General features: G+C 43.9%; 1 long non-coding RNA gene across 1 annotated transcript; it reads right to left on the bottom strand.

Annotated features, from left to right (window-relative positions):
* Positions 1-573: 573 nt before the first annotated feature.
* LOC144365310 (uncharacterized) lies at positions 574-13,924 on the bottom strand. The gene is made up of 4 exons (XR_013423620.1): positions 13,741-13,924; positions 13,272-13,545; positions 5,781-5,890; positions 574-767 (listed from the first exon to the last, which is right to left on the bottom strand). It is a non-coding gene; the product is annotated as an uncharacterized LOC144365310 (long non-coding RNA).
* Positions 13,925-14,888: the final 964 nt, after the last annotated feature.

Below are 14,888 nucleotides of genomic sequence, written 5' to 3'. Positions count from 1 at the left end.
TCATTGTCAAATGCAGCTATGCTGAGACTCATCCCCACAATGTCCAAGGGGATATTCCAACTGGCTTCACAGGGTTTGCATTAGCATAAATATTACATTAACAGGACTGACTAGCATGTGCTTATATCTTAAGAGACTCCAACACAATCCTTGAAACACAGAAGCTTGACAAATGTGGATCACATTTAAATAAAATATCAAGACAACTCAGTTCAGTGACTGACAGCCAGAGGGGGAGGGAGGCACAGATTATAATTTCTTCTTAAAGAAAAAAAAGTATTACTAAAATATTTATGGACCATTTTTCTAAATTGCTTTATAATCTATAGAGGAAATTATCCTTTAAACATATTCCATAAAATTAATGTCCTTTTAAAGCCATAATCAATTTTCTTTCCATCTATTACATCATGTCTCCAAGTTGTCATGAGTTATAGACTCTGCCCTAAGCTCTTCTTTCCTCCCAAATTAGTACAAAATTCAATTACAACCTAATATTTTGTATATCATGTAATTGGAGAAGCTGCCTAGAGGAAGCTAAGCAGAAATGTATTTATTTATCATTATATTTATTATAAATTTGATGGCAAAGGTTTTCTAAACCAAGGAGGCATATTTTAATTGTGTGTCCAAGATCCTCAAACACAATAGGCAGGTTAAGTGGAATGTCATTATCTTGTCATTATTTTCACAGAACTGTTAACTTGGTGTGTAGATATGTAGCAATAGGTGGTTTCCAATCCATCATGGTATCCATTCTTGTTCACCTGAAAAAAAAAAAAAAACAGAACCTACTTGAGCCCCTTCAAGTAGGATGCACAAGAGGCATTGAAAGGGCTTGGGATATCTTTCAGAAGCCAGCTGCCCACTCCCCTCTACCCAGTGAAGTCAATACATGGATGAGGTGATCTGCACCCACGTTGCCATAGAAAACCAATTTCATATATGTTGGCCAGGAAAAACAACAGTTTCCCCTCATCTCTGCCTTCCAGATGCTGCCAGGGAGCCTCTGAACCCCAGGCACATCGGTCACCAGGATGATGCTGGTGTCAGTCTCTCAACTTTAGGAGGAGGCAAAGTAGGTCACATGCTAATCATTCTACCCACCTTGACCGCATAGTAGGTGCCACAGCGGACACTTCCTGTGTTAGCAGAAAGTGCCCACCAGGAGACCACTCTCTCACAAGGATGCTAGCTTTACCCCTATGCTAATTATAGGTAATCTAGAACCATGGGTGTCCAAAGTGGTAGTCCCCAGCCACACATGGCCACTGCATAGCTGAATTGGCTGATTCTGAATTGAGACACGTTCTAGGTATAAAATGTGCACCAGATCCCAAAGCTTGGGTACAAAACCAACAAAAATACCTCAATTGTTACACTGATTGCACATTGGACTTATAATATGTGGGGTTTACAGGATTAAATGAAGTACATTATTAAAATCAATTTTATATCAGCAGAAATGATAGATAAAATATAGTATGTACATACAGTGAAATATTATTTGCCTTTAAAAAGGAAAGAAATTCTGACATATATTACAATATGACTGATCCTTGATGATATTGTGCTAAATGGAATAAGTCAATACTCAAAGAAAAAAATATTAAATGATTCTATTTATGTGAGATCCCCAGAGTCCTCAACCCTAATCCTCACCCTGATTTAGAAGAGGTGTGTGTGAGGGAGATTAACTGTGCATGAACAAACTAGAATCAACAATAAAATGTTAAATGGTAGGTGTCCTCTCACTGCATCCAGCTAAATAAAATGTTGCTTTAGGTGCAAAAAATCTTTTAAAACTAAAATTGTACTTATTTTTGCTAAATAAGTAGATTTTAGCTGCTCATTTTCAAAAAATAATTATGTGAGATTATATGTTAATCGGCCTCACTACAGTAATGATTTTATATTTTATATGTATCCCATAGCATCATTCGGTAAGCCACAAATGTACACCATAAAATATTTTTTACAATGTTGCTTTGAACATATATTAAATTTCTGTATACATTTGGACCTATCTCAAGTCAACTTATCTGTTTTATTTTTTCCTGCCAATTCTATTCTATTGGGTTACAGTAGTATTATATTGTTTCTATCATATTTTATATTATTATTTTATATTATATTATCTTACATTATATTGTTTTACCTTATTATATATTTTTTTACTTTAGATAGAGCAAGATACCCAACTCTATATTTTTGGTCTAAAATTTTCTTAACATTTTTTATGTATTTTTTTTTAACAAATTTAAAATACTTTCTGTTAATTCAAATAAAATCCATTGAAATGATACTGGGAATTGCATCAATTCTGTTAAATAAATATATAAAAATTATTAATATTTTTAGCATATTATACATATAAATAATAAACATAAAATTTAATTAGATATGATGTTTGCACATGTATTTATCAAAGATTTGTGATTTTAGGCTCTAAGCACTACTCTATATAAGCCCAGGATGCCTCTCCATGTATTTAGTAACTAGTTTACACTCTACAAAGACATTTTATATCTTTCTTCAAATGTGTTTTGCATGTATTTGGTGAAAAAAAGAACTTTTTAGAAATTTTATGTTTGGGAAGATATTTTATTCTCATGAAAAAACAAATTTCTATTTAAAAAGAAAAGATGTCTTTTTTTAATCCATTAAATTTGTTTCCAGACACTTTTTTCTATATTCCAATTCTGTTATTTATTTTAGCAAAAGCTCTTCAGTTTTCTAAACATATGTTCTTATCATCAGTAAAATAGAAGATCAAATTCCCTGGACTTCTGATGTTTACTTCATAAGATATAAACTCCTTAAAGGCAGAATTTCTATTTAGTTCTTCAATAACATATCTCAAGCTGGCAAGCTGGGCACATACTAAACACTCAGTACTCAGAATACTCAATAAGTACTATTCATAAGGAATAAAGGAAGGAAGGAAGAGATGGATCGGAGAGAAAGGAAGGAAGGGAGGGAACAAAAGAGAGTGGAGCTCCATATTTCACTGTACACAGTCATGTTCATTTTTGGGTTTTAATAAGTCTCTTAATCATATATAGACAACAAGCCATTGGGCCATCTTGGTGCCTGGCCATTGACATCCAACCTTGATTAAGGACCCTCATGACAGCCTCTGGCATCTCCAGCTATTACCACTAACAAAATAGGTCCCTGCCCCCAAATCCCAAGGCCTGTACCTTCCTCTTCAGCAATAACATGGGACAGAAGCTGGCACATGATGAGCACCACTCTCTGCCACCCATTGCTGGGTGAATGCTCTGGATACTCTGTCCTGCAAATGTCCTCGGAGCCTGGGGTGGGACTTACTCTGGTTCTTAGGCCTGTCTTTCTCTTACTCCTGGCAAAAATTTTTATTGTAATTAACTATCCCACAGAGGAAGCGCTGCTTCCTTAACTAGGAAAAACACCACAAAAAGTAGATTTTGTTCATTGTCACATTCTCCAAGTTAGCCTGACCTGCTTCACCAAAATTGCTTATTTATTTATTTATTTTCTTTAGACATAAAAACTAGCCTCAGGAAGACAAAAATTTCTTCTGTTGAGTGCAACCCAAAGATAATACTGTTAGTTCTGAAATCATTTTTAAAAGTGACATTTTAAAACTCTGAGAATTCCTCAAATAATTAAGCATAGAATTTACCACATGATCCAGCTAAGCATTGAAAGCAAGGACTTGGGCAACTATTTTCACACTCAGCCTCATGGCAGCATCATTCACAGTAACCAAGAAGTAGAAACAACCCATGTCCATCAACCAGTGAATGGATAAATGAAGCGTGAAATATACATATGTGGAATATTATTGAACCTTGAAAAAGGGATTGGAACTTTGATAGATGCCACAATGCAGATGAATTTGGAAGATACTACTGTAAGTGAATGAAACTAGTCACAGTAAAACAAATACTGTGTGATTCCATTTAAATGATACAACAGAGTAGTTAAATCTATAGAGACAGAAAATAGAATGGTGAGTACCAGGGAATGGGGGAGAGATGGGGAGTTTGTGTTTAATAGAAACATAGTTTCAATCTGAGAAAACAGAAAGTGCTGGAGAAACAGGGTAATGGAGTAACAATGAAATAAAATGTACTCAGGGCCACTGCTTTGTATGCTTCAAATGATTCAAATGGCAAGTTTTATGTCATGTCTATTTTACCATATCGAAGAAATGTTTTGACCAGGGCAATGTGCCTGGCACCTCCCAGTGGCTCCTGCAGGTCAGTGTTAGTTCAGAAAAAAGTAGTGGAAAGCAGAGGTTCTAGACTCAGGCAGCCTTCAAGCTCTGGTCCCAGAGTTTCTCAGCTGTGTGACCACGGGAAAGTCACCTCACCTCCAGAGCCCAGTTTATCACCAATTGCCCAGCACAGAGCCTCCCTCATGGCCAGTGGGTGGTAAATGGGCATAGTGACAAGACACAGAGTAACCCCTGGGATCTCAAGTCCTGGGGATTACTGACAGCTGGTTCTCTAGATAAGAGAGACCCACTTCTCTGATTGTTCTGTATCTAATTTCCTTTGAACTTTTAGATGCAACAACTAATACAACCTTGGATATTTCATACCTTTCTCAAAAGCTACAGTAACCAAAAGAATAAGTACTGGTATGAAGAGTGACAAATAATTTCATGAAATAAAATGGAGAGTCTTCACAGGGTTTTCAATGACAGCATCAAAAAAAAAAAAAAAAAACACTGCAAGTGTTGCAGGATGATCAGAATAAAGTGAAGGCTCCTACCTCCCCCATTTACAAAAGCAACTCAAAGTGGATCATTTAACAAGGGGGAGAACCCAAGCCAAAAGACTCTGAAAACTCTGTAGGAATAAATCTTCATGATAGTGGGTTAGACCATCATTTCTTAGCTATCACAAAAGCATAGCAATGAGAGATAAAAAAGTATAAATTGGAGCTTGCCCAACCACAAACTCTTGTGCTACAAAGAACAGCATCAAGGAACTAAAAAGACAGTGATCAGAATAAAATATGATGTATCAGAGACACATAGGACTGACATCTAGAATACATAGAAAGCTGAGATCCATAAATATACACACATCTATTTAGCATACACAACATATATATTTTATATATGGATCTGGCACTTCAGAGAAAGAGAAAGGTGGTATGGCAACCAAGAGATGAGTGGGGGTCAACTGTCCATGTCACTAGGATCAGCAGGCAAAGCTTAAAGCCTGAGATAAGGAGACCTGAGAACCCAGCATTTAAAGAATCAGTGGAAAAGCAGTTTGCTAATGTGAGGATCTAGGAAGAAGAAACAGAAAGAAAGCAAGCCATCAAAGAAAGTGAAAGCAGAGCATCTAGAGATGCCTGAAGTCTCACAGCAGTATGGGTCCTGATGAAATGCACATTGTGATAGAGTAAGGTGAATACGATGAGGGAGAAAGGGGACACATTAGAAGGTAAAAAAGCTTACCATTATGTATTTGTTTTAATTTGCTCAATTTTTAAAATTCCAGTTACATCTCACTATATTAATATTTTTTGTACCGGGGATTGAATCCAAGGGTGCTCAACCACTAAGCAACATCCCCAGTCTTCTTTATTTTTTATTTGGAAACAGGGTTTTTGCTAAGTTGCTAAGGCTTGATTTTGAACTCATTATCTTCCTTCCTCAGCCTTCCAAGCATCTTGGATTACATCTGCCACCACACCCAGGTCACAAAATTAATTTCATGTCCTACTTGTGGGTCCCAACTACATTTTAAAAAAACTCACTGTAACAGGTCACCTACCACGTGCACAAACCATGTGTGCAGCCACCTCCTGCCTGGGGACTTCTGGGAGCGCTGTCCCTGTGCGCAGGAAAATCTCCAGAAATGCAGGCTGCATTCTCTGGCTGCATCTGGTGGAACAAGAGAAGGACATATGCAGAAGGTTAGTAGACATAGAGGGAAAGCCCAGGGAGCAGTGGCTCTGTGGGAAAGGCCATGTATGTTCAGGCTGTTCCCTCAAAGGACAGGGACCCATTGTGGTTTTCCTCCATTCAGAGAGTCCTATGACCTATGTCCCATAGGGGTGCCTGAGTCTTTGCAAGAAGGGAACATTGCTGCCACTAGGGCATATTTACCGCCGCCATCCTCAGCCTGGGGATGATATAGAAGTCTGGAGGCAGATGTCCCTCCTGTTCTGGAGAGCCTCAAATCCCTTCTGTGCCTTGGTAGCCTCTGCTTCAGCCCAGGCACCAGCTCAGGGCAGAGAGGAAGGCAGCTTTTGTCAAACTTTATTACATACAAAACCAAACCAACAGAACAGAATGAGGAAGAACACAGGTGCACTCTCATCCCACGTAAAAGGACCATTTACCACCTGCACAGAGGAAGGCCAAACTGCTCATGGCCATCTGCCTTTCTGAATTTTTTTTAAGCTTAGAGAACTTTTCAATGATTCATTGAGAAAGTTTTTGGGAAATTGAAGAGCGGTGGGTACAGGCACCCTTAGATGCTGACTTGATGGTTTACAGGTCACACACACACACACACACACACACACACACACACACACACAGACACACACACACAAACGTCCTAAGTAAAAATAAGAGCAAACAACTTGGGAACATATTTCAAAAATGGTTCTACTAGGTTCAGCATTGCTCACCAGGCAAAAGATGAATCATTAGTATCAGAGAACATCACTTTTAATTTTCAGTTATATTTTATGGACTCTCTGAAAGTCAGAGTGTTCTAGCAAGTTCACATGGAAATGTGTTCATGGGGCATCCAGGAAACTGTTCCAGGAAACATCACAGTATGCCTTCCTTCCTTCCTTCCTTCCTGCCTGCCTTCCTTCCTTCCTTCCTTCCTTCCTTCCTTCCTTCCTTCCTTCCTTCCTTCCTTCCTTCTTTCCTTCATTCTCCCTGTTTTTTTTTTTCCAGGAAGAAGTAATGGACCCAAATAAAGAGAATGGGGAAGGGCTTCCTGGAGGAGGGGATTCGCATTGGGATCTGCAAGATCACCTTCATGAGAAAGGGAGTTGCAGTATGTTGAGGGGATCATCTCAGGCCTAGAATAAACAGGAGAAAGCAAGAAGACTTCAAGGACAAAAGTACAACCATTGTTGAAAGATCTTAATTGGCTTATTTTCAAATCTAGAATCAAGCAATGCTTCATTCTGAAAAATACAGTCCTGATGGGTTGTGTAGAAGAGTTTGGTTTTATATACAAAAAAGAGGTGAAAAAAACACAAAAATTAAAAAAAAAATAAAAATAAAACTCAAGAGGTGGAATCTTCATTTCAAAATTACTTTCCTGGTAAGGCAGGGACAGGGGGAGAGACTGGTCTGATGGGGCCCAAGGCAGGAGTCTCATCCAAAACAACGGCCTCCTGTTATTTTTATGTAACAGCGCTCCTATGGGATTATGAAGGAGGTTCCCAGGCAGTGTCCTGGGTGGACAAGAGAAGCTGCATCACAGATAATGCCTCTGCGTGCAGGTACTGAGGCACACCTTTATCGAGGCAGTAGCCCTGGGCTCCTAGGTAACAGGAAAACCAAGAAACACAGATTGCAAAGCCAGTCCAACCCCAACATGGCGTGTTTCACATTGGCCGGGAACTACATCCCTGCCTCCTCATTATCACATGTCATCTCTGGTTTCTGTATTCAGAAGTAAAAATAATGAAAGAGAGGTGACAGGTGTCCCACCACTCAATTCTTGGAATGAGACTTTTCTCCACCTTGGTGGAGTAGCAGAAGCAAAAAGCAACTGAGCCCTGGTACTGTCATTCTAGCAGCTCATTAGTGAAATGTATCTCAAGCTTGTAAAATGTCCATTTCAAAAGGTAAATTCTGTTTCTTGGTTAAAATAAGAATGCATGCACTAATGTCTCCTTCAAGATCAAATGCTAAGCCAAAATGGAACCTGATACCTCTCACTTCCCTGTAGGAGTCTTTCCCCAAGGACAGCCCAGGTGAACTCCCAAATCCTCATAACCCCTTCTCTGGAACTGGTGAAAGGGAGTCAGGATTGCCATCCCAGAATATTCCACTTTTTTAAAATGGCCAAGAAGGTGTCAGATCTAACTGCTTTTTGGGGTTTTCATTTCTTTTTCTGTGATATCTCTGAATAAGTAAAATTAAACTATTAACATCAAACGTGATTTAATTTCTTAATATATATTTGTTCATAAAATATTTACTTCAAATAAAATTCTCTCTGGTTTATCTCTTACCAATTTAATTGACAGGGTCACAGACACAGAACCTAAGAGGGTAGAGGAAATGCTTTCCTCCCCCACACACGTCCCCCTGCTCCCCCAATGTTGCATCTGGAATGAACCTGTAACCTACTTTAGCCAGCCAAATGTGGCTGGTGACTCTGTGCCTGGACTGTGCTTGAAGCTCACAGAGGGGGTGACTGCTCTTTTGCCCTTGAGACTTTGGAGCCACCCTGGAAGCAGACTAAATCTAGCCCACTGCCTGTTGTTGTGAATAAAGTGTCATCGTGGCCGGCCATGACCATCTTCTGCACTGTCTATGGCTATGTCACAATAAGAGAGAGAAACATGGGTGACAAGACCACATGGCCTACAAATCTCAAATAGTTGGTTCTTTACAGGAAAGTTTGACAACTCTTGATTTGAAAAGTCAGTCTACCTGCTAGAGAGACTCCACAGAGAGGCACAGCATTCCCCTGGTGATCAGCCCTGTTGCCAATAAATCATTAACACGAGGGATCCCAAGGGGGACCAGCAGAGTTCTCTGACTAGTCCCACAAAACAATAGAACTCAGAACAATGAAATGGTGTCTGTATATCACTACATCTTGGGCAATTTATTACATGGCAGCAGATAACGGGGTGTCTTTTGGGGAGGAGGAAGACTAGAAATGGAGCCCACATGGTAGGCAAGCCCTCAATCACAGAGTCGTACCCCCAGCCTGCAGTGGATAACTGGAAGATACTCCCAAACACACACACATACACACACACACACACACACACACACACACACACACACCCCACTGGGCTGTGACCTTGAACTTGAAACAGAAAGTGAGCACATCCCTGAAGTCAGGCGCCAGGCCAAGGTGGCATTGAAGCTGTTCACCATCACAGTTTTTCTGGAGAAATATCATCACTAATCATGAAACCAGGTACAGAACCACAAGACTTCTATTTCCTTCACCTCATACATCACCCCTGCTCTCTTCAGCAGTTTGACCACATATTGAGTTTGTGGGGTTTTGGACTTTTTAAAGTGAATCTTATCAATACAAACACACTGAAGCTGGGATGCTTCCCCGGGGTGAGAACCTCTCATTTCTCTTCACATAGAATGTCCACTCGGGTATTCTCACAGATCTGTGATTTTACTCTGAGTTTCTAGGATATCTTAAGGAAAAATGCCTGTCATTTCAAAATGACCATTTTTCTAAAGACATGGTGCACTAGGGATCTAGCCCATGGTTTTAGTGGTACTTTCACTGAAAAATCCATCCAATTATGTCCATTCTTCAGGGACAGCACAAATCAAAACAAGTGCTGTTGGTTACAGTTCCTCAATCACATCTGGAGAACAGGCTCCATGGAGGGGCCTTGTTCCCCCTGCAGTGGAAGGTCCTGGGGCTCCTGCAGAGGCCGCTATTGTTTGGGTTCCCTGTCCACATCAAATGTTCTCTCTCTCCCCAGTCTGAGTATGGCATTCACCAAATATGTCTATGCCCTCAGGCCTGGAACCTGTGAATGTGTTCTATTGGATGGCAGAAGAGACTCTGCAGGTGTAACCAGGGCATGGACTTGAAAATAGAGAGATTATCCTGGGTCAACTAGGCAATTCCAGTCAATTATGTGAACCCTCAAAAGCACAGAATGGTCTCTGGCTAAAGGCCTGAAGACAGGGCAGGAGGGGAGGTCAGTCTGTTCAGGCTGCTATAGCAAAACAATGGAAAGGTATTTCTCACAGTTCAGGAAGCTGAGAAATCTAAGAACAAGATGTCAGCACATTCCACATCAGGTGAGAATCTGCTTCCTGATTCAAAAATGATGTTTACTCACTGAGTCTTCTCATGACAGAAGAGACCAGGCCGCTCTGGGGCTTTCTCTTATATGACCACTGATCCCACCTGTGGGCCTCCACCCTCCACCTGAGGACCTCCCAAAGCCTCCACCTGATCATACTATCATGCTGGGGGTTTAGATTTCAATGCCTGAATTTGGGGGTGGGGGTGATACAAACATTCAGGCCACAGCAGGTGGCTTCAGAGAACAAGGATGCCTGTGACATCATAGGTTTCAGGATTCAGGATGGTACACTGAGGAGGGAGCCAAGGTAGGCCCCTGCTGGCAACCAGAGCTGGGGCAAGTATACCCTCAGTGGGGCCAGAGGACCTCACGTGCACTTTCTAGCCATGCTGATCAGACATGCAAAGATCAATAAGCTCTTCTTCTGGGGATTCAAAGTCTCCCCATCCCTTTGTGGGGACATTCTCTCCTTCCAAGTAAAGTCAGGACTTCATGGTGATTCAGGAAGCCCCCTTGTTCCTGGTTTTCATACAGTTATCTCTAAGAATCAATGAGTTTGTTGAGAAAAGATACAAAAGTAGTCCCGACCTCTCCTTTCCCAGGACACCAACATTTGAAGTGCCTGTCCACACTGACTTGCTCACCAAGCTGTTCACCATTCTGGAAGTTTCCACTATATGCTGTGTATGAGGGCTTCAGCATTTGATCCATGGTGTGGTGGCTGCACTGTGGTCTAAGGAAAGGGCCCTTGTTCATGGACTGAGTGCTGATTCTTAAGGCTCACAGGTGCTGTTGCCCAGATCACTGAAGGGTATTCAGCATAACCCAAGTCTGGTCTGCTAGTGTCTGAGCACCCAGAAGGACTGTGACCAACAGGAGATGCATTCTCCCTGTCCTCCTATCCCTCTGCCTTCTTGATTTCCTACCCACTGCCTCCCACACAGCTCGGCCACCACGTGCTGCCCCGTGAGCCCTGCAGCAGGTGCCTTTGCCCTCCACAGTGTGTCTTCCTCTCTCCTTTCCTCCTCTCTGTTGCCCCAAAAACCTGGGCAGAGCACAGGACCACATGGTCTGAGGAAAGCCAGGACCCAGCAAGGCACACATGTGGATCATCTTTCCCCATCACGTCCCATTGGTCAGGGTTCTCCAGAAACATAGAACTGAGAGGATGTACAGAGAGAAAAAAGTGAGTGCTGACGACCCGACTGTTCTATTAAGGAGAAGTCCCAAGATCTGCTGCCTCGGAGACATAGGAGACCCAGAGTAGCCTGTAGTGGTGTTTAGCTCAAATCAAAGGCCTAGAACCAAGGGTGCTGGTGAGGTGGACCTCAGTCCAAGGGTGGGAAGAGGAAATGCAGCATCTCCACTCAGAAAAGGAGGCGGGAAAGAAAGGAGCAGAATCCCTCGGCCTTTTCTCCCCTTTCTCCATTGAGGCTTCAATTCTCAACGGAGAATGAAGTGAGGTCTCCACCCAGGAGGCCCATCTGCTTTGCTTAGTCTATGAGTCAAATTGTAATATCACCCAGAAACACCCTCCAGACATGCCCAGAATGTTTCAGCTAGGCACCCCACGCCCACACAGAGCGACACATGGATTTAACCATAGGTGAGGTCACTTCCTGGATAGAGAAGCCGTCCAGGTAGCTCTCCTGCCCTGTTTTACATTTAGTTAACAGCTGCTCTCAGGCTAATCCTGAGCTGCAGATTCCAAGTGCACTATTCCCACTCCTTATAATGGTCCAGCAAAATGTCCCCAAGTACTAAGGCAGAGGAAAAAATAGAGGATGGAGGGTGGTGGGGTGCAGGCAGAGGGGTCTCAGGCTGCCCAGGGGCACCACAGCTCTGCATTCTCCTGCTGTGTAGGTTTTCCCAGCCTCAGTTCCTGTGCCTGTGATGGAGGTAGTAGTACCTGCTATGAGTATCTGCATGGGGACTTTGAGAAGCCAATAAACTATGGGAGCCAGGGGTGCTCTGTCCTTGCACTACACAGTCTTCATAACCCTTGCCCCACCTAAGAGTAAGCTCCAGGAGCAAGAGAGCCAGGGCTAAATTCCCTTGAACCAGGACCCTCAGACAATTGCCTCAGGAGCAGTGTGCCCTGCACCATGTGCTCATTAGCTCCTGCTCTAGGTGCTGGCCAGGTGTGGTGGTGCATACTTGCAGGCCCAGCTACCTGGGGCTGCTGAGGCCCAGTAAGGGGGATGGGGAGGAGCCCCAGGAGGAGGCAGGCAAAGCACCCATCACACAGGACAGGCACTAAAGACCCTTCCCACCAGCAGAAGCCCCAGGACACCCTGTGGAGCTGCCCACTCCCACCCCCTTGCCATGCCTTTGCTGCACCATCTGTGGGACCCACTCCAGGGTCAGGGTGAAAGGCAAGGTGTGCTGGTGAGGTGTGTCCAGTTACATACCTGTTTCAATGAGGCCCTTCGATGTGGCTTCGAGTTGAGCCAGGTGCTGGGCAGAAAGATTCCCAAGCACCACTTTGTTGGTTTCTTCCAAACCCATATTTGTGATGTAAATTTCAGACACTACACGAACAACTGGGACAGTACAGTAAGCCTCTGTCCTCACTGCCAGCTTCAAATGGCAAAGGGCACCTGTGGTGTCATCTGTAGCCTATACTCGAAGGCATTTATAATGTATTGCTTTTTAGAATAGTTTTTTGTTGTTTATTCTTTTATTTCAAAACAGTGCCTTATCATGTTCATTCTGACCTTCATTGTTTTATTAATTTTTCAATTAGTTATGCATGACAGTAGAAGGCACTTTGACACATCACACACAAGTGGAGTATAACTTCTCACTCTTCTGGTTGCATGTGGTGCAGAATCCCACCCGCTCTGCAGACACATATGCTTGTAGGGTAATGATGTCCGATTCATTCTTCTGTCCTTTCTACCCCATGCCCTTTTCCTTCCCTCACTCCCTTCTACCTAGTCTAAAGTAAGTCTCTTTTTCCGTAGTCCTCCCTCATTATGAATTAGCATCTGCATATCAGAGGAAAGAAACATTCAGCCTCTGTTTTTTGGGGATCAGCTTATCTCGCTTAGCATGATATTCTCCAGCTCCACCCATTTACTAACAAGTGCCATCATTTAGAACAGTTTTGAGTTCACAGGAAAATTGCAAAGATAGTACAGGTAGTCCCCACACCCAGCACCCGATTTCCCCTGTACCAACATCTTAGTGTAATACATTTGTTACAACAAACCAGTTGATATTGGTACTGTTAACCAAAGCCCAAGTTTATTCAGACTTACTGCTTTCCCCTTCTGTCTGTGAAGGATTCCATCCAGGACGCCATGTGACATCTGTCATCTTGTCACCTCAGCCCTGTCCTGGCCATGATAATTTCTCAGACTTGCCTGTTTCTGATGGCTGAGGAGCCTGGGAAGGAAGTTGGTGGAATGACCCTCCAGCAGCTGGGTGCCCCACTGGACTGGGGCAATAGGTAGCAGACAGTGCTACCACAGGCCCCCCTGGGCAGGCCGGGTCTGGTAGGCTCCCACCACTCAGGGAAAGTAGAGGGCAGTCCTGTCAAGGAAGAAGGAGAGGAGCAGGGTTCAGACCTCATCCTGCCCAGCAGGGGAGCCCAGGAACACAATCCCCACCCAGCTAAGAAAGGACTTCTGGCTGGGCTTCTATTCCTGCCTGGGCTGATTAGGCCCCACTACCAGGGACACTGGGCATGGCAACATGCCTGCCTAGGGCCCCCCACGGTCTGATTACCTGCAATGGGCAGCCAGCTTTCCCAGGCCAGGAAGCCAGAGACATTCAGACCCAAGGAAAGAACCCAAACCCCTAGGTCACCAAAGGTCAGCCCTGGGGGTTCTGAGAAGTCTGACAACCCAGCTCCTCCTGTCCCTACATCCTCGATGCTGGGCAAGCACCTCCCTGCCTGCACCTGCTTGGCTCTCCTCGCCCCCACCCTCACCCTCTTCCACTTGAGCTGAAGCTGAGGCCCAGCTGGCTGGCCCCAGCCCTGGAGCCTGCACCCTGACCCCTGAGTGTCCTGGCAGCTGGCCATTGTTTGTGTAGCAGCTGCTTCTCCAGGAAGGTTTTGCACCAGCAGGCCCTGGATGGCAGTTCCTCTGGGAGGAATCCTGTGGGTTCAGGCAGGGTCCTGGCTCCCAGAAGCCCATACTGTGGACATATGTAGCCCTGAGCTGGCCCTGACTGCTTGCCCATACCAGGGACAGTCACTCTCTTCCAGTAAAGGGGAGCTGAAGAGGGCATCTGGCTCCTGGCAAAGCCCTGCTCTAACCACCCAGATATGAAGCCTGGGGAAGAAACTTATGGCTCAAAGGAGAATCTTCAATGGGTCTCCAAGCCTTTCTCTTATCTGTGGAGTGACCAGGAGCAGAACATTAGATTCTGAGTTGGCATGCCATGCCACCCCAGCCCAGCTGTCCCTCCAGGCTGCAGCTCTGCCCTGGTTGGTCCTGGAGCTATGTCTGTCCAGCAATTCAGGGGTTCTGACCAGGGGCACGCAAGGCACATGCTCCTCTGTGAAAAATGGCCCCTGACCAAACCTATCCTTGGGAAGCAGCCCACGCCCTGCCACTAAATCCTCTTATGTTAAGTTATGTGCTTGCCTTTTTAGGGACCATATCTGCTTTGGGCAGCTGTAAGCTCCTTAATGACGATGACCACTGTGGCCATTTTTCAGGCATGCCCCCCGCAAACACACCCTAGCCCTTGGTGGACACCAGCTGAGCCATGTGGTTCCCAGACTTGGATTGTAAGTTGACATCCTTGACAACAGGTGATCTTGTTAGCCTTCTGGATGACAGGGTCAGGTGCAGGAATGAGGCTCAACCACAGCCTCAGTCCACACCTTTGACAACTGAGCTGCTGTAGGATGCCCAGGGCCGGGT

This window comes from Ictidomys tridecemlineatus, chromosome 7 (assembly GCF_052094955.1).
Source record: "Ictidomys tridecemlineatus isolate mIctTri1 chromosome 7, mIctTri1.hap1, whole genome shotgun sequence".
In the NCBI taxonomy this organism is placed as follows: domain Eukaryota; kingdom Metazoa; phylum Chordata; class Mammalia; order Rodentia; family Sciuridae; genus Ictidomys; species Ictidomys tridecemlineatus.
The sequence above is the reverse complement of the archived record's forward strand: the minus strand, read 5'-3'. Positions and strand labels throughout refer to the sequence as shown.